This window comes from Centropristis striata, chromosome 12 (assembly GCF_030273125.1).
Source record: "Centropristis striata isolate RG_2023a ecotype Rhode Island chromosome 12, C.striata_1.0, whole genome shotgun sequence".
Taxonomy (NCBI): domain Eukaryota; kingdom Metazoa; phylum Chordata; class Actinopteri; order Perciformes; family Serranidae; genus Centropristis; species Centropristis striata.
In genome coordinates, this window is record NC_081528.1 from 8403537 (window position 1) to 8430314 (window position 26778).

Consider the following 26778-nt stretch of genomic DNA (forward strand, 5'->3'; position numbering starts at 1 on the left):
TGATACCAACATGGCAACAACATTTAAGTGTTATTTACAGGCAGAATGAAAAAGATAAAAAAAAATGGATAAAATAGCCTAAAACTTTTAGTTCATGGTTTGAGAAATATTTTTAAACAAGTCGTTTGGTTTAAACTTCTATCTTGGGTGAAATAAGTGTTCGGTCTAAGTTAGCTTGATGTGTGACTGTTATACAATGAATGTAAGGGTCCTCATGAATGCAGAAAAACACACATGTATGCAGTTTGCATGTGTGCTGGCTCACCTCGCTTCCTCCCCCACCTTGTCGTGTCTTGTCCACTCTCCGGTCCTAACAGGAGCTGGCAGCAGCAGCAGCACAACAGAACAAAAAAACACGGGAACACCAAATCCTGTCGCAGCACACCATCACATCTGAGAGCCTGATTAAAAAATGTGACTGCAGGCGAAAGGGACTGAAACACACAGACACACACACACAGAAAGAGAAGAGAGCTTCTTTAACAGATATTCAGAGGATAAGATCTGCTTGAAAAGCATTAAATGAAACCTTGAAGATTTTAATGCATGTGAAGAGAAAACAGTGTTTATAGATGACACAGCTCGGCTTCATTAGAAACAAAACTAGAGCAGCAGTCGTGCTGTTATTGTAACTTCAGTATTTGTCTCTGAAAGGTTTTTAAATGTTGATTTTAATAGTTGAAACTGCCATAAAGATGTGGTGTCGTTTCTTCTTTTATCTCTTCTCCTTTTAGTCACTTGTTTGAGGCGATTATTGGCATTTTCAGCCAGAACAACTCCTAACTTCTAAACCATCAAACATGACATTTGTGTTGGTTTCTGTAGTCATCCTATAGTATACTTTTCCCAAAAATCACTTCCAACAACATGATTTTAAAGGGGAAACTAGCACTGAAGCAAAGGATGAAAGAGACTCACGTCTTTCTAAACTGAGCCTCGATAACACAAAGACAACAGACTGACATGAGAACTGCAGGGGATGTCGAGCCATGGGTCAGTCAGCGGGTTGGACACTCTCACCTTGTCATGCCACGAGCAACCGCGATCAGATTTTGTTTATTCTTGCGCAGCATGAGTGTTTTTAACCTTGATGACATGATGGAGCAGTCGCCTTCAGCTCTTTAGCTCCTGATCGCAGAGAATGAGGCCTTTTTTTTCTCTTGTCATAATAATATCTCTAACATATATATGACAGAATAGACCGTTTGTCAATCCATAATGACACATCAATGAGCGTTTGTGAGAGTGTTCTAAAATAGCACACACACATACATGTACAGGTCGTGGTTATAAAAAAAGCAGAAAACTTCCTGGTTAGGCATTATAAAAGACAGTTTAAACAGGAAATAATTGCACGTAAATGCTGTAAGTAAAGGCCCCCACACACCGCCCCGACGGGACCCGACGCTTCTCGTCAGACACAGTCGGGTGAAAAAAAGCAGTGAAACACGTCGCCACGACGACTGCCAACTACACAGCAGCCTGTACGTTCTGCGCTTGCACGAGATGCAATAAGTCTCCCTAACAATGGGTGGCGCTAGTCTCGTGACTGTAGTCCAAAACATGAAAACAGGAAATGATGTAACGGAGAAACCATAGAAGTAACCATGGAGATTAAAAACAAAGCACACACAGCATTAAGCTTGTTATTAGTTTTGAGAAGACGTTTTGGACGTTTTGGAAAACAAAACTTTGCTGCAAAATGCTCGCTCCAGCTGAGCTGATAGTCGCGTTGTCTGCTCTCAGACTCGTTCTTGCCCGAAGACGTGTTTTGTTTACTCTCGTCACTTCTGCCCCTCCCACACACCGTGCTGATTCGCTAGAGCACCGCCAATCAGATCCGCCCATAGCTAGCACACAGCCAATCAGAGGACCCGACGAGTCTGCTCTCCCGACAGCCGTCGCTCCCAGACTAAGCATGTCGAGCATGCAGCTTCCTCGCTTCCCAGATGCAGATGAACACACCAAACAGACGCGTACCCGACGTCATCCAACTGTCCCCAACGCCCGACAGTCGGGCCGGTGTGTTCCTGGCTTAAAGTTACGAGGGTGACGTAAGCCATGGAAGGGACATGAACCCTGCTCTCCTGGTGAAAATCTGCAGTTTGTTCGACATCCGTCATTTAAACTCTGCATCGCTGTTGATCAATACTGCTACATCAGCAAGATGGCATCAGAGGACAGTGAAGCGTAAATATGAGTCGTATTTTGCCTGTACAAACAACCTATATTTACGTTTTTGAGGGAGGGCGGACCAGTAGCAACATTAGAATGGCAGTTTTAAACACATTGTTGCTCTTTCTACAACGTCACCTGATTTCATGTTTTTTTTCTGTCATAACTAGTGCAGCCACTAGAGGGCGCTGCCCAACAATAATTGTAAATATGGGCCCGAACAAGCTGCTAATATAAACCACCTGTGTAGTCATATACTAGGGGAGGACAATCTTATTTCATGTCATTGTATCAGGTTCAGATAAAACAACAATTGATGGAATTAGACTTGTGTGATATAATAAGATAAGTAACAACAACGAGAAAATTCCACATCTTCATATGTAGTATTACATTTTGAGGCAGGACAGATCCGGATACAAGGACCTGCATGATATGTAGTATGATGCAACAGCTATACATCTCTCTGAAGCTTGTAAGTGATATTTCAAATCAATATTTAATGTCGTATGATGAATGTCTTTGGTAAGAAACTGTGAATAATGTGCAGCAGCTTTTGCTTCATCATCAGAAAATCAGAAAAAGCCTCATTGTACTGAAACAAAGAATCAGAATTAAACGTCTGTATTCTTGGATGTTTTTACATGAAGTCATTTTTATCAAGGCTTTTGGTCACTTTTCTGCAGATGCATTGCCACGTTGAAACACTGAATAACAAAAGGCTTTAAGCAATCATCGGTTAACCTTCATGAACAAAACCAAAAGGTTCTTGGAAAAAAATTCAACAAAGGCAAAAGCTTTAGCACATCAATATTTCTTTTTTTTTAAAAACGCCTCCTACACACTGAATGCCATGTAACAATTAGTGTAATCATAAAACTAAAAGATCTAAGTCCCGTATGCTTTCAGAAGTAATTTCAGTGGAAAATGTTAACATTTCACAGCGTTTTGTTCTCTTTTGGTTTCCTCAGGTGTCTCAGACCCGCAGCCTCCATTACAGCGTCTGCTTTATTACTCTGAGTGAAACATCAAGGTCACAAACCATATAAAGAAAAAAGAGCAGAGTGGCTCATAACTGAAGTGTTTTTGACTTTTAAAGGTCAGCATTAGCTACCTGTAATCCTTGTTGAATACCAAGTACTGATACACCTCGGCTCCCCTGAGAGAAGTTTTCTCTCCGGCGCCGCCCGACTACTCCATTTCACTTTGTCTTTAAAAACATTACGATGTAAAGTTTCACAAAGCTGGAGTCACCTCTGAAAGATTAAAAAGAGGTATTTGTTCTTTTTAATTTGGGTGGCTGTGTGACCTTGGCAGTGCCAGGTTGGTGGCTCGCTCTCGTCGTACACCTAAACGCCGCCGCTGAGCCAGCTGGTGGCGACAGATTTGAGGAATGAAAGGCTGAGGCATCGCGGGCAGACCTCCGCTTCGTTTATTGAGAGCAGATGGCAAAGACACGATAAGAATTTGTTATCTGCCACTATTACTGCCTCTGCTCTGTTTGTTGCTGCTTTAACAAACATTAAAATCCTTGTTGTTTGCTTTGTTTGGTTTGTTCCTGCAAGAAGCTGAAATCTTGTGTTGATAGTTAGAAAATGCCCTTGGATGCAGACCTGCAAGTATTAGCACAGAGAGAGGGAGAAAGTAAAGAAAGAGCTTTGTGATTTCAACACAGTCAGTCACCAGGGACCAACTGTGGGAAACAAGCAGGGACTAATTAGTTGTACGAAAGTCAGCCTCTCATGTACTTACAATACTTCTCTACAGGGGGGCAGTGTATGTATGAATGTGTGTGTGTGTGTGTGTGTGTGTGTGTGTGTGTGTTTGTGTGAGTGAGAGAGGGCTGCACCAGTATATTATTATTATTACCTCTTATTATTCTCTTGGGTTTTTAACTTTCAGCACTTAAATCATCTGGTGGAGCTGCTGAACCATTCTTTAGTTTTATTATTTACCTCACAGTTTCCTTTAGTATTCAATCATCCGTTTTAATGTTGCTGTATAAACACAGCACAGGGCCGCAGCAGGCTGTTCTCACTCACTATTTGTGGTGATATACCTTTGAAATGCAATGAGCGCTAATTTGGAGATAAGGCATGTATTTGTAAGCTTGGAGACACTTATGACCCGCCTGGTGTTCTTTCATATCCATGACTTACAGCAACTCAGATTTTTAGGGTCATTTTAAAACTTTTTGTGGTCTAAAGAATGTCTATGCCTGTTTATTTAGCTAATCTTATCAGCTGATTTATCATGACCAGCTCAAATGTTGTCCAAAATGCCCATTATGAGAACTTTTCCTTTTTGAAGATCATAATGCAGAAAATGATACTATAGTTATTTAATCATTTTATTTCATTATTTCTTTTTATTAAAAAAAAAATGGTATCATTACATAGCCACCAGACAGCAACCTCAAGTGGCTTTAGTTATTATGATGAGAGCAGAGGCAGAAGTGAGGCAATGTGGTGTACAGAGCGATAAAGTCCACAAACACATACTCATCCATGTCACAGCCTTCTGCATATGATACAGACACACACTGAACCGATTTGCTTCGGTTTTAGGTTTGTCAGGGACCATTTTTGCTAGTTACATGCATAGTGGGATTTCAAAATAAAACACGTTAACAGGAAGTGGTGCATAAGACCACTTGACTAAGATGGGGGTAAAAAGAAAAACATAGTTCGGCTTCAAAACAGCTACTTCTGCACTTAAACTACCAGACAAACCGGACTGCAACATTAAAACATAGATACGTCACTTTCAATGTCACCTTCTATGTCACCTTCTATGTCATCAGCATAAATGCTTCCAATAATAACATATGGAAATTGTTCATTAAACTGTGCCCATAACTTTAAATTTAATCTAGACCACCAAAGTCCACCTGGAGAGATATCATCTCTCATCCAACCCTCAAGTCATACTTAATAAGAATTAATATTTAAAGTTTTTTTTATTTCTTACATTAAGAATCCCCATGTTGCTGATGAAACCAGAGTAAAAAACTGAGAAAAGTAGCCTGGTGTTTTTCTAATAACTAAACCAGGATTAGTTCATCCCTCTTGTCTATACTTATCTTACACCCAGACTGTTGTTTTCACTGAATGCAAAAATAGTTAGTAAGAAGAATTTGGATGCATCTGCTTTTGGGATTTAAGCTTCTTTTCTCTTAAATTTTGAGCCCCATGATTTTATTTTATTTTTAGCCTTGCTGTTCATATAAAACAAGTCAGCAACAGTCTGTTGGTGGTCAGTCTTTAAAAAATGATAAAGATACTTCCACAGAAACGATAAAGGGGCAGTTGGAGCCACAGGATTGGCCAGAGGACGGAGACAGATGAGAGGGAGAGGACAGTCACCCAGAATCTCTCTTGGCCTGTAAGCGTCCTCTCTCCTGGGCCAAAGCAAACTCTCTGAACTCTGAACAGAAGAAAAAAGGGATAAAATAGTCTTTACTTATGCCAATTTGTCACAGTACAGCAACCTGATCTGCAATACTGACAATCCCAGCAAGGACTAGAGAGTTTATACAGTATACTGAGGTTAAATGATTGGCAGGAGACTGATCAGGTGACTGGAAAAGGCGGGGAAGAACTCAGGGGAAAATGGCAACAGATGTTGATAAAGTGCAAGACTAAACAGAGGAAGCAGAAGAGGATGAAACTGAAACATCATTTAATTGAATTTAAAGAGCAAGAGATCAGAGTTCAGCTTCTTCACCAACAGGAGCAAAGAAACAGACCAGAATGCAGCAAGATGTAAAACTAAGCCAAAACACAAATGTTTCTACTTAACTTGTTGAATCCAGGGTAGATGTAGTAAAGGCAGGTTAACAAGTGGGTTAACCAAAATAATAAATATCTAAATGTCATCACAATGTAATCCATCCCCTGATCCTCACAGACTGAAGATGCACACTAGTGTTTGAATTTTAACATGAAACCTGCAGGAAAACTCAAATATGTTCACAGACTTATTTACCTTCACACAAACACCCTGAAACCACTCATCATGATGTAAAATGAATGCAAGATGCATTACGTGGAATTGTTGATGAAAGAAGCTTGAAAATATTAAGCTCTGGGACTTTGACTCACAGGTTAATTTTATGGAGTTGTGTTGTATCAAAATCACTGATCACCAACAGCACCTGTTTCAGACGATTAAATGGGCATTATCAGCGATTATCAGCCCATACGAATGGGCTAGTAAGGGTCTGCTACACCTGCTGGCAGGTTGGGATGGTTGTTATCAGCCCATTCAATAGCTGCTCGCGGAAAGCAAAGCTGTTATGTTTTATTTAAAGGCTGCCGTTACACCACAAATCCACTTCCCAAAGGTTAAGGCAAAACACTTCTTGGTAAGGTGTTTTAAAAGATATTTAGAAAAGTAAAATAGAGACATCCCAGTGGATCACTGGTAGATACCCGTGTCCCTTTGAGCCCATTTACTTACTATATACATTAAATTCAAGTGTAATCAGGGTGTAAGATGCATTGTGATCAGATCACTCAAACAATTTGCTGAGGTGGTCTAGAACACATTTGACCACATATATTTTGAGATGTGGACGACAACAAGGACGTAACAGGACAATACATCATCAGTGCAGCCCGTGTGGTCGTTTTGATGACAGAGGTCCAACGATCGTATATATGGAGGACTCATTACCAGGCTGTTTATGAGGGTAGCAGCTAGCAACTCAAGGAGTTGGTGTTATCTGACGTAAGAAATGTGAACGGGGCAGTTTCACCTTGCGGAAGTGGTGCAGGTAGTACCAACATCTAAATACATGGTCAGCTGGAGACCCTTTGAGACTCTGATACACACAGGTATAAACAGTTAAAGTGTCTCATCTGTCCACTTGTGATCTGATCGCCCAAGACACATTTCAAAACGTGTAAACTGGGTCGTTGCAGCAGGTAATTCACACTGTCTCCCTCTTCCATTCTCTCTGTCAGTGTGTACTAGAGTGGAGAAATTACAAAAAAAAAAAAATTTAAATAACTTAAATAAATGCACCTACATCCCAGAAGTGGGGCTGCACAATGGTGTAGTGGTTAGCCCTCTTGCCTCACAGCAAGAGGGTCGCTGGCTCCACTCTTCTGTGTGGAGTTTGCATGTTCTCCCCATGTCAGCGTGGGTTCTCACAGGGTACTTCAGCTTCCTCATGCATGCACTTAGGTTTAATTGGTGACTCTAAATTGCCCGTAGGTGTGAATGAGTGCGTGATTGTCCGTCTCTGTGTCAGCCCTGTGATTGTCTTGCGAACCGTCCAGGGTGTACCTGGGGATAGGCTCCAGCCCCCGCGACCTGAGTGTGGATAAGGATATCGGTTAATGAATGAGTGAATGAATAAATCCCAAGGTGTTACGACAAGAACGTGAGCACCAGAACTGAGAGTTATATGGGTTATGTAAAAACATGACGCACAGACGTTTCTTCAATTAGTAGACTTTTCTTGCATGGGACACAAACCCCAAGTTATATGCTCCATTTCCTTTGCTTTAATACTCTGTAACGTCACTACCCTAATGTCACTTCCCTAATGTCACTTCCCTAATGTCACTTCCATCATGACGTTGTTCATAAATTATAACGCCCATCGTCTGACATACAAATCAGGTGTCATCAGTGTTTCCCATCAGAGACTTTCCTCATCTCTTTAAATGGATGTTGCACATTCAAAACTTCCACCTTTTATGACGAGAAATAAGTTGCTTTCACACAACAGAATCTAACATTTTACAGGGTAGAAATCAAGTGTAATCCAGCGAGCAGATAAAAAGGTCTCGTCTGCAGCCGGGTACCTGAGGCTGACTGAGTCATCTGTCAGCAGATTAGACAGCCGTCCGTCACACGGGAAGGAGGGAAAACAGCCCCGGCTTCACTCTTTAAGGCTCGGTCTCAAAGGTCACAGAGTTTGCTGATGTGATCGCACTGACAGGCCCTCCTTTCCACAAATGATGTCACCCTCCTCCCCCTCCTCTTCTTCTTCTTCTTCTGCTGTCCATCCACCCGCTGCATCACAGACTCTCTCTAAGAGACTGGCTTCAGCTGACCACTGGTGTGTGAAGACTCAATCAACAGTATTAATCACCATTTTCTTTCAGAAGGTTTTTTTCTGGTCAGGACCTCTCTCTCTTATACTCCACTATAGATCAAATCCTCTCTCTGTCAGCCCTTCTTTCTTTCTCATCTTTTTCATTTTGTATTCTGTTCTGTACATTTTGCGGACTATAGAAACTTATGAAAAAGGTTATGATCTTTAGGGCACGATATGATGGACACTGCAAGACAGCAGGACATAATATTGAGTTGAGACAAAATAAATATTGTTGGGTAAGATGGAGTTCATGGACATTTTGGATCAAATCTAATGGGATTTTTTTAAGGTGCAAGCAAATCTGTCAGCAAGATCGTATTTAAAAAAAAATACCAAGTCCAATTTTGTCTAAAACTATCACAAAATGAAAAATAAGGCTGAAAAAGTGCAGAAATTGCACTGAAAAGTCCTGCAAGATGATGATTCATGCAGGATTGACACTCTTCAGTCAGTAACAGCCATCGTGTCATCATATTGGAAGCAGAAAGCGTTGGGTCCTGTTGGCGCGGCCATGCAGCAGTTAGAGTCCTGCTGTAAATTAACTTCTCCCCTCTCCTTCTCCGGAGCCGCTCTGCATCCTGTTTACCCAGTGTTCCTCTCTGCTATGAGCTATGCCCTTTGGCTCCATGCGTAATGTACAGTATTAAATTGCTTCTCTTAAAGGAGCAATCATGCAGCACTCCGGGGGATGCTGAGCGCAGTAATTGAACATTCACCGGGAAGCCGCTGACGTACAGCGTGACACCTCTGGGCTCGGACCGGCCGCTCAACGCTTCGCTGTGTAGCGGTTTGTTTTGGCCTGGATTATAAACATGAGTGGCCTCAAGTCCCATCTGGGAAACACCGGGCACACTGGGGCTCTCTCCCCTCCCCCTGCACTCAGAAATAGATACATGCTCTGGGCTGGCTGCAGGTGTAACTGAGCTGAATCTGAAAGTGAGCCTGTTGGATGATGTGGAGGGGGTCTCTGACTAAACTATCTCCTTTCAAATTAGATCATAGATTGAATATAAAGATTGACAGCATGGCAGCTCCCCACTACTGAGGCTAAAACATTTGGATTGCCGCCTGGTGGCGAATTTCAGAATAGGTTATAAACCCCGCCCCCTCCATGTTAGTGGATGAGACATGAGCAAAACTAAAACTCAAAGCAGAGTTCAAATAAATGTTTCTGTCATTTTAGGTCATTCTTATCACGCTGATGTTTGTTCAATTTTTCTGATCAGGTTGGTTTTTAATTAGTTACTTGAGTCTATAAAACGGGACTATGACGTCATGATTGAAAACTGTAATTGACTCGTGATTGGTTGGGCGGGAACTCAATACTGCGGCTCAACTCATTGAGCAATCTTCAGACAGTCTGTGGTTTAGATGAAACCACGGCTACTTTGTTAACAGAAAAACCTAAAAACTACACCACCATGTAGCCCGCAGGAAGAGTTCCTACTATAAGAGCTAAAAAAGTCCCTAAAAAAGGGGTTCTAAGAATTGTAATTCTTCCTACTTTTTCCAGTGTGAACAAAGTAAAACGACAGATTCTTAGAACTGTCATAAAGTTCCTCAGGTCCAAAAACATCTCTTGATAAATTGTGTCCTCATGTCACAAAAATTCTCTATACTCTATAGTATTTTATTCTCTGTCTGTAATGCATACTTTATTTGCAACTGTGAAACACTAAATTGTGCACAGAGGGTAGCATAAGCTACATCTTCACAGAGGCTAAGAAAAGTAAGAGTTGTGTTGAACAGCGAAAGCCTCCAGGTGTCTCAGTCTAATATTAAAATAAGTAATGTGTGCAGCCAGAGAGTCGAGGTGACAGGGATCGATCGGGGAATCAATAATTATCAGAGGGAACATATTATTTTGGTAATTATAAGGTAATTAATTAATTTAGGACTCCCTTGAGAAAAATATGGCTAAAATATCTATTAATGGAAATAAGTTTTCACATTATGCAGGAGACACTTCAGGGGACGCAGGAGACAAATTTAAGTGACTGTTGAACAAAAGTGTTTAATCAGAAGCATTTGAAAAGGCATTTGAAAATCATCGGGCGTTAATGCCCTCTTACATCTAATTAACTTATTGGGTTTAGCTGCAAGGCTGAGAGTTTTTGAATTAGAGTGTTTGGCGATTTATACACTAAATTACATTTCTTTTCATTGTATCTTTTGGGAAGTTCAGATTTGGAGAGTCTACTGGATGGCTTTAGATGTTCAGGTGCTCCTCTACATAATATATAATGCATGTGCAGGCTGGCTTTGTTCAGTGATGAGGAGAAACACACCTCCAGCACGCTGCAGTGAGAACATTAACATTTGACTGAAGGACACCGTCCTCGCTGTCAGATTCGTGCATTGCTGCCGCACCTTCAGATGCAAACCAACAACCGTGCTGAAATGTAATTGCTATTCAGCAAATATCTCACCGGGCTGCGGCGTGCACGCTCATAACTCCTCCCCCACCCCCCCACGCTGCAAGAGCTGCTCAGGGATGGCGGACGGGGGGGTGAGGTGGGTATTACTCACCACGCCGTTATTGTTCACAAATAAAACCAAAGCGTAATAAAAGCGATCCTTTAAAAATTCATGTGAGCTGAGGCGGAGTGGGGGCTAAGCACTGTGGCTGCTGGAGTGTGAGAAGAGGGTGTGTGTGTGTGTTTGTGTGTGTGTAAGTATGAAGCTTAACTTTAAATTATTCTGGTCATTAAGCTGCATCAGCGCCTGTGTGTCACAGCCCTCTGCCCCTGATGGAGTGTGTGTGTGTGTTTCTCTGCAGTATCTGTATTTATGTATATCCATATGTGTGTGTTTCCACTGTTGTGTGTATATGCATGGCTAGATATGGATATATGTGTGTGACAGCATGTGTTTAGGTGTGAGCGTGTAGCGTTACATTTATGCATTTTATGTGGTACCTGCGTGTGTGGAAGCATACATTTCACCATTGATTTATGTGTGTGTGCACCCGTATATATGTCTATGTGTGTGTGTGTGTTTTCATTTGCATGTTATCATGTGAGTGTCAGAGTAGCTGCGTGTGTGTTTCTACCTTTGTACCTGTGCACTTAAGCATGCATGTATTTATATCACGACACTATGTGTGCATACCTACTTAGTTGAGTGTGTGTTCATTTGTGATGTATCTTTATGAGGACCAGTTTTAGTGTTCACTGGAGAATGACGATGTTTGTTTGGTTCCCACTTCTTTTTTTAATGCTTTTATTATTGAAAAGACAACTATATGGACTTCTTTGCTTTTATTTGATATTATAGCTGCTGATTGACAGGTGAGGTGGGAGAAAGAGGGGCAGGGGGACATGCAGCAAAGGGCTGCACACTGGAATCAAAGCTCAGCAGCTGCAGTAACAACTCAGCCCGAGTATGTGCCCTATAAACACCACGTGAGATACCAGGACACCCCTCACTTTTACAAGGACTGCTGGGTTCCTGTCCTGCACAAATCTGATCTAAATTCACAGTGTATCTGCTGCTTATGGACAGATTTACTTCACTCATTTCATTCGAAGGTAATTATCAGGACCCAAGCACTGAGCGGTGCAAAATCGCTGTTGTTCTTCTAAGGTTTATTATATCATTAAGTTTTGCAAAATAACATTTACCAAATGCAGTCAGCCATAAACTAGGATTTTGTTTCATTACAGCTTGGGATTGTAGCTCTGACCATCAGTTTTACTGGTTCTGATAACATCATTGTCCAAGAATTTACAGGTAGAATTCAATCTCCAGCTACAGTACTTGCCAGTTTTCCTGTGCAATCGACCTTTTCACAGCAGACATTTTGACATGCCACAGTAGGAAAAGCACAAGTGAAACTGATAACTAATCAAATTTCCATTGACTGTAGCTTAAACCCATCTGCTGCAATGTTGAGATGTTAGACAGACGTAATACAAACAGTGCAAAGGACTGGTGAGGGTAGGAGGGTGAGATTAGAGATGGACAGGTCAAAAAATGGTATAAAATAAATAAAAAGACTGGACTAGGACCCAGGAAACCGGTGTTTGTGTCCTGTGTGAAACCAGAGTCAGTGTTGTAATATGGAGTCAACCAGCTATCCGGTAATCATGCACAGATGTTTTTTTTAGCTTCTCCAAAACTTACTCAAGTGGTTTTATTGCCTGAAGTTCACCGTTTCCTGTGAACATTGAAGTTTATTCTGAAAAGGCACTGTGCATGTAACTGGCGGAAGTGACTCACTGTGCATGACATGACCGAAACCAAAGCAAAGAGGCTTCATGTGCACCGGTAAGGGCCGTGACAAAGCTTCAGTATGAAACATTTGGCAGAGTCAGAGAGATCAATTTATTCAAAAATGGCATTGGAAACATAGTTGTGTTGTTATGATCTATTAAGAGGTTAAGACTTGGCGTTAGGGTTGAAGTCAGAATTAAATTAAGGAGATAAGATTGTTGGGATTAAACATGTACTTGAGATGTTCAGGGTTAGGAGGTTACACAGGGTCCTCGCAAGTATGGTGCAAAATGTGTGTGTGTGTGTGTAACGGGAGACTGCTGACTGCTGTTATTCAGACACATACGTATGAATGAAAGCTGAGCATTAGCATGCTAACTGCAGCCGTCCGGCAGCCGCCCGGTAAAACAGAGAGAGATTGTTATTCAGGTCCTGTTTGTCGTCTCGCAGAAGGGAAGCGAGGACGGAGGAACATTTTATTAAAAACATGACACGCACTTAAAGGGCTGCAGGAAGGAGGCAGAGCCACCTCCCCTGCACCCAGGAGCCAATCTGTACAATCATATTTCTGGGGTTATTATTTGTTTTGTTTTAGATCTGTGAAATAGCGTGGGGGCTAGGAGGAGGAAACTATTATTATCCAGCCTCCAGCCTGAAGCATCTTTCACCAAACCATGTGAGCTCCAGGGTCACTGCTGAGATGATCCTGACCTGAGACAAGGTGAGGGCATCAGAATTCATTCATCCCTCTCTTTCCTCATCAGATAGTCTGTTCCTTGTAAAGGCATGTTAGCTATTTCTAACACAGGCACAATAAATCAGTCACATGTTGGTAAAAAAATTGAGTTCATACTCCACCAGACAACCAGACAGTAACTATTTAATGGAACACAGTCAGGGCTCCATTGTTCATCTGCCCAACAACCAAACTAAAGTCAGTCTCCACTGGGATGGGTGTTGTTAAATTACCTAAAATGAAATGTAACTGAAGTATTATCTTATTAGCAGTGCAGAGAACTTTCTTTGTGACATTAACAACCTAAAGAGCTGCATTACTGCAGAAAAAATCAACCTGGTGGTTTGTACTACTAAAGCAAGGATGTGTTCTTTTAAACAGAGGTACACAATTGCAAAAAAAAAAAAAAAAAAAAAAAAGGAAGAAAATGCACAGGAAAAATGACACTTCAAAAATAAATTTTAAAAATGCATTTGAAATAAAAAAAACGCTAATGGAACTTGTCAAGATGTCTTGAAATAAGCTGTTATTAAGAGTTGGAGAAAAAAAACATTAATCTGAATAAAAAATAAACAACTTTATTATATGGTGTGATTTTGCCTGTTTGCAGTTTGGCCTATTATTTTTTATATGTACAAATATAAAATAACTTGAGTTGAAAACTTAGATATCCATTATGTTTTGTTTACTTTTAATATTAAAAATGTATTTTTTAAAACTCCAAATGTAAATCCTCTAGGAATGGCACAAAAAAATAACAAAAGTATCAAGTTTTATCTGTTGGCATAAATCACTTTAATAAATTACATAATAATATATAGAAAAAGGCTTCAAAATAGGCAATCACCATGTGATCCTCAAAGTTGTGAAAATAATCTGAAAGGATAAAGAATTTAAGACTCAGCGTTTTTCTTTTAAAGGTATATCATTATATCACAGTCACCACACATTGATGTTTTAATACCTTGTTTTTAACTAAATCGATGGTATTCCTGCAGTGGAAACATATTTCTTTATTTCCATACACAGCACTTTGCATTCCAACATATTGAGCTCATTTGCCGCCGTTTGGTGGAACCAGAACTCCCCCTCGCGCTCTCTCCGTCACCTTTATCTCTTTCTGTCCATCACTCCATTCCTCTCTCGCCTCCTAAAGTCTTCCATTATTCAACGGTTCACCTTTAGCACCTCACCTCTCCTGCTGTCTCTTGCATTAAATCTAGTTTGAGACTTTATTGTCCTTGAAATTAGGTTTTTCAGCAAACGGGTGCCACACGGTACATACAATAAACAGAATCTACCGGAACATATGAGACATACACATTAAAATGAAGCGTGGAGCGAGTGGAGGATTGACTGAGCGGGGAGTCTGAGAGCCTCCGTCTTCTATTTCCATTGTTCAATTTTAAACTGTAAGTATTTCCACCAGAAAAATACAACAACCGTTGTGATTCTTTATGCACTCTGACTTTGACCTTTTGGGCTATTTTGTCTGTTTTTGACGCTTCATTCTTCCTGTATAAACCACTTAAAAAATGTTTACTATGCCACGTTGGTATCATTGTTTTCAGCACAATCTCACTATATGACCTAATGATTATGTTTCACTTTGACTCACTGGATCAACATTTTGAACCCCCCAAAATTAAAACTTGGTTATAATATAACATATAAGAAGGTACAATGAGGGTAACATCTAGTTCTATATTTATATACTAGATATATTTATCCTTATACTTGATCATCATCAAAACAAAAACTGTCATGGAGTTTGAGCCAGTACTTTAAAGCAGCTATTCTCAACCTTGGGGTCGGGACCCCAATTGGGGTCGCGAGATGATTTCTGGGGGTCGCCAAATCATTTTGGAAGTCAGCTCTGTCTCCACTGTGTTAAAGTGTTCCTGTGTTAATGTGTTTTTTTTCTTTTAATTTTGTGTCTTTTTTTTGGTCATTTTGTGTCTTTTTTTTGATCAATTTGTGTCTTTTTTGATCATTTTGTGGTCAATTTGTGTCTTTTTTGGTCATTTTGTTTCTTTTTTCGGCCATTTTGTGTCAGAATGGACCTTTAAACTTATAGCAAAGGACTTAGATTAAAAGTAACAAATATATAAAAATATATAAATGCACAGACAGAGAGATGTTTTAGTATTTGTCTGCTTTATTATTTGTCCAAAATTGAGAGTTTGTATGATCTGAACTGTGAGTGTGAGATTCTGTTCAGTGAGCGGGGGTCGCGGACAACATGCATGTTAAATTAGGGGTCGCGACTCAAAAAGGTTGAGAACTACTGCTTTAGAGGGAAGCTGATGGCTGGAAACACGTTACTAAAGGTTTTACAACGAGTCGTCATGAAGAAGTTGTGTGATTTGCTCACTCCAGCGTGTGAGTGACTCAGTGACTCCAGAGGGTTAAACTAACACATTGAAAATGTTTTTTTTACCATTACCATATTCCATATTCTCTAAATTATGAGAAATGCATAATTTTTCTTACTTTTAAAAGAGATTCCTGTGATCTCTGATCATTCTGAATTAAACCACGTTATAAAAACACCTTTTATTCTGAATTTTGCATTTCAAAAAGATACCAAAGTGGTGATGGCAGCAAGTAAACACAAACAAAACTTCGAAAATGCAAAACTATGTGCCCTGTCATTTCATTTGCAGGGCCTCTAAGTGATCATCAAATTGTATTAAACCTCTATCTTGTGACCATGTTGCATTTATCAGTTGTTTGTGCTCAGGTGGTCATCAGCCTCTGGCCAGATCAAAAAGTCTGTGCCAACAAAGAATTCACTTCAGGATGTAAATAATGCAAGTCAGACATAAACTTCAATGTTTTTTTCTTGTTAGCAATTTGGACACTTATCTGCCTGAATGCACCATTAGTTTCGGTCCAGACACACACACAGAGACACACACACACACACACAGACAGCTGACAGAGACGAGAGGCGGGTACACTCTGGACAGGTCGCCAGACAATCACAGGGCTGACACTTTAACACTCACAGTCATTACAGACAATTTAGAGTCAACAATTAACACCTTCACTGTGTGAAGTTGAATGGGCGTTATCAGTAGGTTGTTATCAGCCAATTCAGTGGCCAGCTGCTGTTTTGTTGCATTTCAGTTTTGTTTGGTTTAGACACTAAAAAAAGGCTGCATTTCATGAGGTTCATGTCCTATCTTATGAATCAATCATTACTCATCACATTGATTAAATAGTCATCATCAGCAGTTATCATTCCCACAATGTGCACAGGCCTGCTCTAACTTCTATTAGGTACAGCAGGTTGTTATCAGCCCATTCAATGGTCAGTCTATGGAAACAAAGCAGTTAGATTTAGTTAAAAGTAGCAGTTTTCTTTGGTCTATGCTCCAATAATACTTCTCTGAGGTTAGGGTAAAAAAGTCCCTGGTTAGGTGTGATTGTTTGAACAGTAAAATAAGTGAATTTAAATGCCAAAAGTGAAGTTGTTACGAGGATGACGCCGATAGTAGAAGTGACACACTTACGTAGGTTACTTAAAATCATGACAAAATTAAGTGACAATAATTCAGATATCATTGTTAACTTTTGTTAACTTAAAGTCCTGGTCTGTTTGACCCTCACAGCCGAACTGCAGCTTTTCATGCTTTACATGCACTGCTTTCCGTTACATCCACCTTTGCTTTCACTACTTACTATGGCCACTAGAGGGTGGCACCAAACAACACACATTAAATGAGCTGATAACAACCTACTGGACCTACTAGAAGGTCCCATACTTATGAGCTGATAACAGCTGATGAATGCACATTCAATAGTTTTATAACAACCAAACTGGCTGATGCAATACAAAGTCGGCCAAAAGGTTTGATCTCTGAGTCCTCTGGCTGTGAGGCGACAGTGCTAAAATCTATCAAAACTTATCAATACACAATACTTCAATGTGACCCAAGCCTCTGCAGAATTGTAAAGGTTACAGTAAGCAAATTTAATGCAACTCTCGGCCCCTCTCCAATAAAGCAAGATTCTGCTGTTTGAAGCCGTAAAACAATCCAAAAGATTTCCCACCAAATTTAATTGATAAAGCGATTTAATAATAACACATGGTGCAGTTCTTTTATGATGGATTCTCACTTTCCAATTTCCAGCATTACTCTTCTTCAAAAGCTTCGTCTTTAGCATTCTCATCTCTTTTTCTCTCTCTCTCTTTCTCTCTATCTACCATCTAAATTAAGAAAAGTCCATTAGGGTGGTGGAGTGCTATTCCTCAATCGCACACCCACACATGTACACACACAGAACCGCATACACACACCTGATGCGGACAATAAATCGTTGTCCCCATTATAGTTCTGCCAATAGCACCTCCATGCTGGCTGCACAGCGTCTTTATAGTGCCGCTGTGATGTATATGTTGGGCTGGGCCGAGCCGAGCCGGGGCGGGCGGGGCGACTGACAGAATGAGGTTGGGAAATGAGCGAGAGGGGGATTCACAGCAGAGGAGGAAGAGGAAGGAGGAATGCTGGACCGACACCAAACATGAGAGAGATAAAAAAAGAAAAAAGATACAGAAAGAGTGAGAAGGTTTAAGACACTGCTGGCGTTCACTGCACATTCAAAACCAAGTTCATATTGGTTTCTTTGTATGTGTCATGGATGCATGACATGCACCAAACTTATTTTTTCTTAAAACACACTCCACAGATTGGCATTATCAGCCTACTGGCACTGAAACACTCCAATGTGTTTTCCCTTAACCCTCTGAACCCCACAGGTGAATATACTGTATATATATAAAAGTAATAAATAAAATACACAGTTTATCATAGAAAGAAACTGGCATTATCTTCAGAGTTTGGACTTTCTGACAGTGCATGAACAGCTCATCGGTTTCTGTTAGAAAAAGTGACAAAAAAATGAAGCTTAAAATTGTGATATTTCTGTTTACACAGGGCAGAGAGGCGAGGACAGGAGAGGCTGGAAACATGACAATACTTCAATATGAACAGCATGTGGAGACACAATTTCTTTGACCAATATTCACTCGTGGGCACTTGAAAAAGTGTTATATAATATATATAAATTCTATTTAATTCCAATCATTTTTTAAATGTTTTTTTTTTTGAGAAATTAAACTTGTGTTTTTTTCTTTTTATATGATTTATGTCATTATAACTGTTATTCTGCACAAAGACATTTTTGAATTCCATCATTGTGCTCATTCCATAGAGCTGCAGGACTTATAGATTAAATACATATTTTATATATTGCAGTGAACTACAAGGAGTAAAATGTAAAAAGGGTAAAAAATGCCTTGAAATGGCTTCTACAGGAAAAGTGAGGTTAGAGTCAGGAGACAGAGCGAGTCGTGTCCCAGTTGAGGAGCGAGATCCATCAAAGGACGCAGCTGAACGTGTGTCCTTCAGAGGAAGTGAAGGCCGAGCTGCACCTGCTCCTCTTGGAAAGAGCTTGGACCCAAACGCAGACAACACAGAGCAGATCAGAATGAATCGCCTTTACTTGATTAAGTGGCGACAACAAAAGATCAGTCCAGATGAGCAACAGCACTAAAGGGTCAAAGGCAGGTGAGGAAGTGGTTCTACAGTCTGAGACAGATAATCAAGAAGAACTGTGTACAATTCGTCTTGTGAGACTGAGTGAGGGCTAAATATACTGGGAGCTAATGGGGAAAAATGGCAAACAGCTGTTGGGACCATCAGACGGCTCGGCCTGTCAGGATAACTACTATATAAACTTCATATCATATGATATATGGACATGACCATGATCACTGTGTCTGCCCTCCATTTCTCACATTGTGTTCCCTGCAGGTTTGTTTACTTAATAATGTCAGCAACGTTTTAGTCAACATGATGTTTGACAAACAGGTTTTATCAACTATAATCAGACCTGGGAGCAGCTCCTAAGCCCAATGAACAGAAATAAAACATAATAACGGCTGTTTTTTCACATTCATGTATGAATATTCTTCTTCTTCTTTTTTTTTTTTATTTCCCACATAAAGCACTCACATGACAAACCACAGAAAAGGGGAAAAAATAAACAAATAGCACAGCACGCAGACAAGGAATACACCAAAATAAATAAATAATAATAATAAACAAATAAAAAATTAAATTAAATAAAATGAAAAATAGTAAGTTACCACTGTGTTACCTACACATATTTCATTTACTATCAGTCATTCAGTCATTTGTACAGATATATAAGGCCGTACAGTTTACATGGTGAAAAAGAAATAGGGAAAAAGAAAAAAAAAGAAGAAAAAAGACCAGGGGAGTGAAGACTAATGTATGAATATTCTTAAGAATTAAAATTTCATTGCTCTTAAAACAGTGTACCTGCAATATAATCCTGTTGTATTTTCATTATATTAGTTGCATAAATTGATCTTAAAATTACAATAATGTCATTTATCACGATAATTTCTGGGTCAATATATCGTCTAACAGTGAGATGACAGCACTCCACTAAGATTCATGAAGTATTTATGATATTTCAAAGTTTTAAAAGTGAAACAAATGTCTTTCTTAATTGCAGAAAATAAAGCAAGTCCAATTAACTGTCAAACAACAAATGTAACCTATTCTATTAACATTATACCAGTTGCATAAATTGGTCCTAAAATTACAATAATATCGTTTATTGCAATAATTTCTAGTTCTGGGCTCCGAGAAAAGACCCTTTTACACAACAGGAACTGTATTACTTGTAACCTGGAGATTTTGATCATCTAAACCTGTGAGAACCTGCATGGTTTGGGTTTTAGGTGTTTTCATAACCCAGAATAGTTTGGATATTCTCTGATTTAGCAAAATCTCTGGAGCAGTGACAAAATCTAGGTCCAGGAACTTGTCTCGACCTCACCTTAAATTAAGGGCCAATTAGTAGACATGAGAATGGCCCCAGTTATTGGAGCTGGAGGCTGAGGAGGGACGGTGGAGGATCAGCTGCAGCCGTGACACGTCTGACCTTAAAGAGATCAAACTAATGATGCTTTCTGACATTTTCAGCTAAAAAAGAGATTTAAAGATTCCAGGGCATATCAGGAGAATCCAGACTGACCTCATTCAGTTATTGGCTTGTAACACCAGACTTGGCTAGGTAGATAGGTTTGGTATTTTATTTCATAGTTATAAATGAACATTATATCATTACATGTGTCCCTGTTGACACAGTTATGATGTCACATTATTTCAGCGATGGTCACCACTGTTTATTTTGCACTGCATTAGTTAACACAGCTGACAGACTGTTAACAGTGAAATCAGAGTGAGTCACTTGGCTTTGGAAATACTTTGCATGTTGCCAGTTAAATTGAAAGACATGTTAATTCTGACAACAATTTTAATTTAACATCCACAGTGATCTGTTTTTTCTACAACTTTTCATCCACATTTTTCTCAACAGATTTTGTTTGCATCATTCCAGGTTTATATCATGTCAAAACCACACCATCACAACTTAAGTATGGAACTTTGGTCCCATGAGGTGGTCTTATACATGGAGACATACCTGCTGGTGTCTGGCGTTAGATGTGGATCTTTACCACTCCTTCCCAGTTGACGCTGTGACCATCTTTGGTTTGGTACTCTCCAGTTTACCTCTTACGCTGGTCCTGTCTTTAGGATGTGTCAGCAGAGATCTGAGGACAAAAGGAAGAAAAAGTGTTGACTCTGTGTGACTTGAAAACTTTAGATGTTCTGACAACTCAGTCACATTCAGTCTCAGTCCTACTGGGATTCTTCTGGTGGCCCCCTTTTATTTAGCAATGTCCTGTCTGGTTTTAAATCCATATGGGATGCAATATCCCTGAAACAGTGTCAGTGTTGAAGTAAAAATGACAAACCTTTCTCCCCTTGACTTACATTTACTTATAGTGTGTAAATGTGTCTGTAAATAACTTATTTTTTTTAAGTACACCAGAAGAAAACTTAAATAAATACTGCTAGTTTACTCAGAAATGAAAAGTTACTTTAATGTAACTTAGTTATATCAATCTAACACACAAAACTGGGTTGAATAAATGGCCAAAGACCAGGTAATCGATTATTACAGTACTTTATCACTGAGCAAATGTCATACAAATGAATGAGGTCCTGGCTTCAATGCTGTTTCCAGTTCTGTATATTAGGGATGCACGATATTGGATTATCATGCCGATAATATTGTGCATCCCTACTGTTTATACATCCATTTTGTTGATGTTATCAATGTACCAACCTCATGACAACTAAGCACTGTAAGATGTGACTGAAAGCTCTGGGAAAATGTTTCTGTTAAACTACAGTTATCAAGCTCAAGATTGTAAAGCCTGTAAAGTTATAAATGAACATTAGAGAAGTTATTTAATGTACAAAAAGTAGAAACAAGTTAACCCATGTAACTTGCTGGACTGTGATGGAGTGTTGCAAATAGTACTTTTTCAAACAGCGATGCTCAGCTTGCTCACTGATGCATGTAACAGGTTCAGACATTTTCATCTGGAAAAACTTGTGTTCGCTCATTCACTTGAACACATGGTGTCCAGTTAGGAAGATATGTTACTCTGGTCATTATACAACTTTACCAACCCTGTCAAAGATAAATACTCTTTGTTATTATCATTTATCGCTATTATTTAAGAAAAATATATGAATCTTGGCATCACAAGCAACAAAATGACCTTTTCTAATAAGAAGTGTGGGAGCTCCCCTCAGCTACAGCACTGCTGGAGAGTGCTCTGTCCTCCCTGCGGCCTGCCTGGAAGCTCTAAGCCTGTTGTAATTGCTGTTGTACCGTGTGTGTGTGTGTGTGTGTGTGTGTGTGTGGGGCTGCTGCAGTACTGTCAATAAGTGCTTGATGGCCGAGCCGGTGACTGCCTCGCTCTCTCTCTCTCTCTCTCTCTCTCTGCAGCAGCACAGAGGAGATGGATGGTAAAAGAGCCGGCCCCTCAGCGACTTTTATCTCCCTCTCTCCTCTCCTCCATCACTCTGTCCTGAATCTTCTGCCATTTTCCCCCCTCTGGTCTTCTTCCCATTCTCTCTCCCCTTCTCTCTCCATCTGTTGCCAGCCCTGCCTCCCTCTCTCTCTCTCTCTTTTTGGCTTCATGTGTGAATGAATGTTTCTCATTTCCTTCCCCTGCAGACAGTCTTTCCATGACATCCTTTATGTCTCTGTCTGTCTCCTCCCCGCTCCTCTTGAGCTTTTAAAAAATACTACTTTGGCTATAAGACTACGAGTCCCTCTCTTTGTCTGCCCCCCTCGTTTTATGCTCTCTCTATGCTTGTTGCTGCACAGTGTGTGACAGACTTCACTCTGAGCTCTTCATGAGCTCCCTGCTGCAAAGACAAAGTCATTTCACTACTGTAAAATGTTTGATATTTCTACTTTTAAGCATGCTGATCACTGTGGATTCTCTTTTTATTTCCTTTTTTCTTTTAATTTATTTATAATACATGTTTTATTAATAGTATTATTATAATTCCTCAGTGTTTCTCTACCATCTGCAATTCTTCCTCTCTTCAATATAAAATGGAGTATTTTTTTCTTTGAGTCCATAGTGACAGTCCTGTGAACAGCTAATGGAGAGCACAACTCTCCAGAGTGTCAGGCAGAGCAGAATAGATTCAAAATTCAGGACATTAAAGGTGAATCCAGAAGTCATTTTTTTAGCTGTACCAAATTTACAAATCTCTCAATCAATGAGGAAGATAAAAACAACTTTTTGCTATTAGTATTTCTTTAACATTGACCGCTGCAACTCCTGCTGCACTTTCAAGCTAGGGCAGCCCATCTTCATAACCCTGACTGTATACAACCTTCATATATTTTAATTTAAACTACCTAATTTAAGTTACAGAAAAATAAAGTCACATTTTAACAAAGAACTTATTTGCAGCCAAGAACTGAAGTGCTCACTTTCACCAACACTGAAGCAAGTAACCATCAGTCTCTTTGGTGTATCAGATCAATCAATCAATCAGTGCTGCAACATTTGCTTTAGTCGTATTGTATCATCATACCTCGACTCTGCCAGGGTGTGTATGGAAGAAAAGTGAAATATAGCTAGATCTCCAACCTAAACTACAGAACAGACCGTTTGTCACTAACAACACTAACAACGACGCATATGAGCGTTTGGTGGCTCACGGTACAGAGCAGAGCGTTCGAAAAATAGCACTCACCTCATTACACATACATGTACGGTTCACAGTTGTAAAAAAGGCTAAAGTTTCTGTGAATTTATGCTACAAAACCCTTGACCTAGGTTTAGGGCAAAAACCTTCGTGGTTGAAAGTCATAAAAGACAGTTTAAATAGGAAATAAATGTACAAAAATGCTGGAAGTAAAGTAGCTACGAGGGTGATGTGAGCCACGTAAACATACGTTACAATAAAAAACGCATCAAAATACTGAGAGGACAGTTGATCAGAAGATGTCAAAGATATAGTCCTCCTTCTCGCATATTTTGATGAAAAAACCCTATTTTATTGTATTTGGTAAGTTGACATTGACTTTTACTGAAGGAGCCTAAGCTCATGTAAGGAAATACTACCTGCAATGATCTTCTAAGTTTGACCTTTAGCTCTTTCCCTGTGTTGAGAACAAGTGCTAAAATGGGACTCCAAAATGAATTAAGTGGATCTGGACCAGCAAATATCACCATTTTGATGTTTAAAACATTTTATCAAGTCTAAAATGTTCTTGTTTAGTCGGTTCGGATCCAGTTCATTTAGAACAGGCCAGGTGACGCACTTATTCAAGCTACAAGTAAGGAGCTGATGGTCAAGCTTGGAGTAAAAACCACTGGGGTAGAACCACAACTGGCACTTATTAAGACCACTTTTAGATGGTGATGGCTTGTGTGCTTCTAGTTATTTTCTAACTGTATCTTATTTACAAAAACCCCCTGCTTTGCATCAAAGCAGTTTATACTGAGTTTAGACAGCAATGTTGTAAATGACCAAATCCCTACCTTCATCTCTGCCATCTGTCTGATATTTGGGAGCTATAACTGCCTCAATATCCACTATCCTGTGGGTCTAGGCTCCACACTTGAGTTCCTTCAGAGGAAGATAATTTAATTTGTATTGTTCCCTCCTTTGGAACAAATCACTGTATATAGTGGTTATGAATTATTGTGTTCATAACAGGCGGCAACCCCCGTGTCTGAGCATGGAGGCAAACCAGGAAGTGCCTTAAGCTGCATTTTACCAAAAAATTCCAGCAGGGGGTGCTAAGTTTGGCTGCAAAAAAATTTTCTCCATCCATTTCAGTGCAAAACTTCTCACTTGATTTATTAGCTCAGACATTTTTTTTAGGACAACACTATAATGTCAATCGCTAGTAAACAAGAAGAAGATGAAGAATCGTATGAATTGGGGCATTGCTACCTTTGATTGACAGGTCACTAACAAGGCGAGCCGTCATCAGGAGAGAAGCAGAACAAAGCGTATCCACGGCAACCTGTCAAAGTTATATAAAACGTTATATAGATATAAAAAAGGACATTTACCGGTTTGGTCTCATAACTTTGACCATTTCACTGTATTTTCACTTCATGACAGTTTATTTGAACATTTTGTTCATTAAAATGTCTTGTTCAGCGTTTGGTTGGACTAACAGACACTCCAAGGAGTTGCCGTTCATTTTTCTGAGGTAAGAAACATACATTTTGTTTTTGTTTTTTGCTCGCCAAAACTAACATCCCAGTTAATGCTAACATGAATTAGCAGCAGCTTCTCTCAGTCAGGTTGAGGTGTAGAGAGGCTGTAGTCAGTGATCAGATCCCTCTCGCTCCTCCACAGTCCAGATATGGTCTGCTCCCTGTATCGGAAACAAGATGGCGACACAAGATGTCGACGAGTGTAACGCTGAACTCGATGCTTCCAACGGGCCACAAACCAATGGGTGACGTCACGGTGACAACGTCCATTATTTATATACAGTCTGTGGTTCACAAAGGTGTTTCTTCAACATGAATCCAGACAAGGGCACAAAAAAAAAAAAAAAAAACAAGAAGCAGCTGTCAGTGAACCCAAGATTCCTCACTCTCATCACAGATCTCTCTGATCATGAGTGGAGTGAGAGATGTTAAAGATGGACTTATTGAATGTAACTGTCAAGACTGAACTTTTAACACAGCACTGGCTTAATGAAACACTTTACGGTACCTCAACTGTTAACCATTGACATTTTCAACAATATTTCTTGGTTCTGGCAACCACAACTGCCACAATTTATTTTTTTTTCATCGGAATGTACCGTAATCAAACAACAGTTTAAACCTATGAAAATTATGGTTGCCAAGAAAACATACCATAATGTCTATTACATTGTCACCATATTTTTACGGTGAAGTTCTGGCAACCCGACCCACCAGTATTTTACCGTATAAACAACATTTTCTATTTTACAGTTAAGTCAGTGGTTTTGCAGCCTAAATTTCCAGAAAATGCAGCCATTTTTAAAACCGTGACCCTCACGTGTATGTATAATGATGTGTGTACAATTTTTAGAACGCTCCGCTCTATACCGTGAGCAGCCAAACTCTCATATGTGTCGTTATGGGTGGTGCTGACAAACGGTCTATTTTGTCGTTTAGGTTGGAGATCTAGTTGGTCCTATTAGACTCAATCCTAACCTCACGGCACTGATTTGTGTCTTCTTCTGACCAGATCTTTGCTTGTGTTGAATGAACTCTCAAATGTAAGTCACTTTGGATAAAAGCGTCTGATAAATGAAATTGTAGCATTGTAAATTGTGTTCGCCAATAACCAAGACTGTCCAGCCGGAAAGCTCCATTGCCACTTTCAGAGTCGGTGTTACATTGTCCACTGGACATGTGACTTGTGCAATCTGGATCTAGCTTTCCCGGACTGGGTTACATCTCTTTGACATTAACTTGTGATTGCATGTTAATATTTTATACAAGCTTACAGAGCTGACTTCTAAACTAAAGCGCTGCCGGGAAGACATATTTTAATAGGTTAACCTGGTAGCGAGCATCACCCTGGTCCCCTCGACAAAAAGCCAACGGGATGCTTCTGTTTCACTTGCAGCTGTCTTGAACTCTAATATAAAAGAAGTGCATCAGCCAGCTTTTTATTGTAGTCTATTCCAGATAAATATTACAGTCGTTCTGAGACCTCAAACTCGGTCCGTTTTGTAATTAGCGAGCATGAGGCCTGCTAGAGAGTAATGAAAAACAAAATGCAGCCATCTGAATGGAATTACAATGAAACTGAGGGCCATTTCATGCTTCTTCTGATTGCCTGGCTTTCACTGGTGATATACAATGCAATTATACAGCCTTAAACCGAGTTAGAAATAAAGGGTGGCTGGGTTGTGGGTCGGGTGGGAGTTTGAATACTAAAAGCACTGATAGTCTAATAGCTACTGGCTACTTCTGGCTTCAGTTCAGAAAATGTGAAGTTTGAGCTAATCAAAGCTGACGGTCTCCTGTGGTTCATAATCTGCTGTTAGAGCAGACTCTCTTAGAATCTAAATATTATATTATTATATTCTCTGTATGCAGCAGAGCTAC

General features: G+C 39.8%; 1 long non-coding RNA gene across 2 annotated transcripts in view; it reads right to left on the minus strand.

Annotated features, from left to right (window-relative positions):
* Nucleotides 1-347: 347 nt before the first annotated feature.
* The window catches only part of LOC131982046 (uncharacterized), a 69924-nt gene continuing 43493 nt past the window's right edge, over nucleotides 348-26778 (minus strand). Inside the window, exons 2-3 of one of the 2 annotated variants that reach the window (XR_009395347.1) lie at nucleotides 20766-20895; nucleotides 348-434 (exon numbers count right to left, since the gene is read on the minus strand). This is a non-coding gene — a long non-coding RNA (uncharacterized LOC131982046). Of the gene's footprint in view, nucleotides 435-18337; nucleotides 18698-20765; nucleotides 20896-26778 lie in introns of those variants that run through there. The other variant, XR_009395346.1, reaches the window with a different exon arrangement.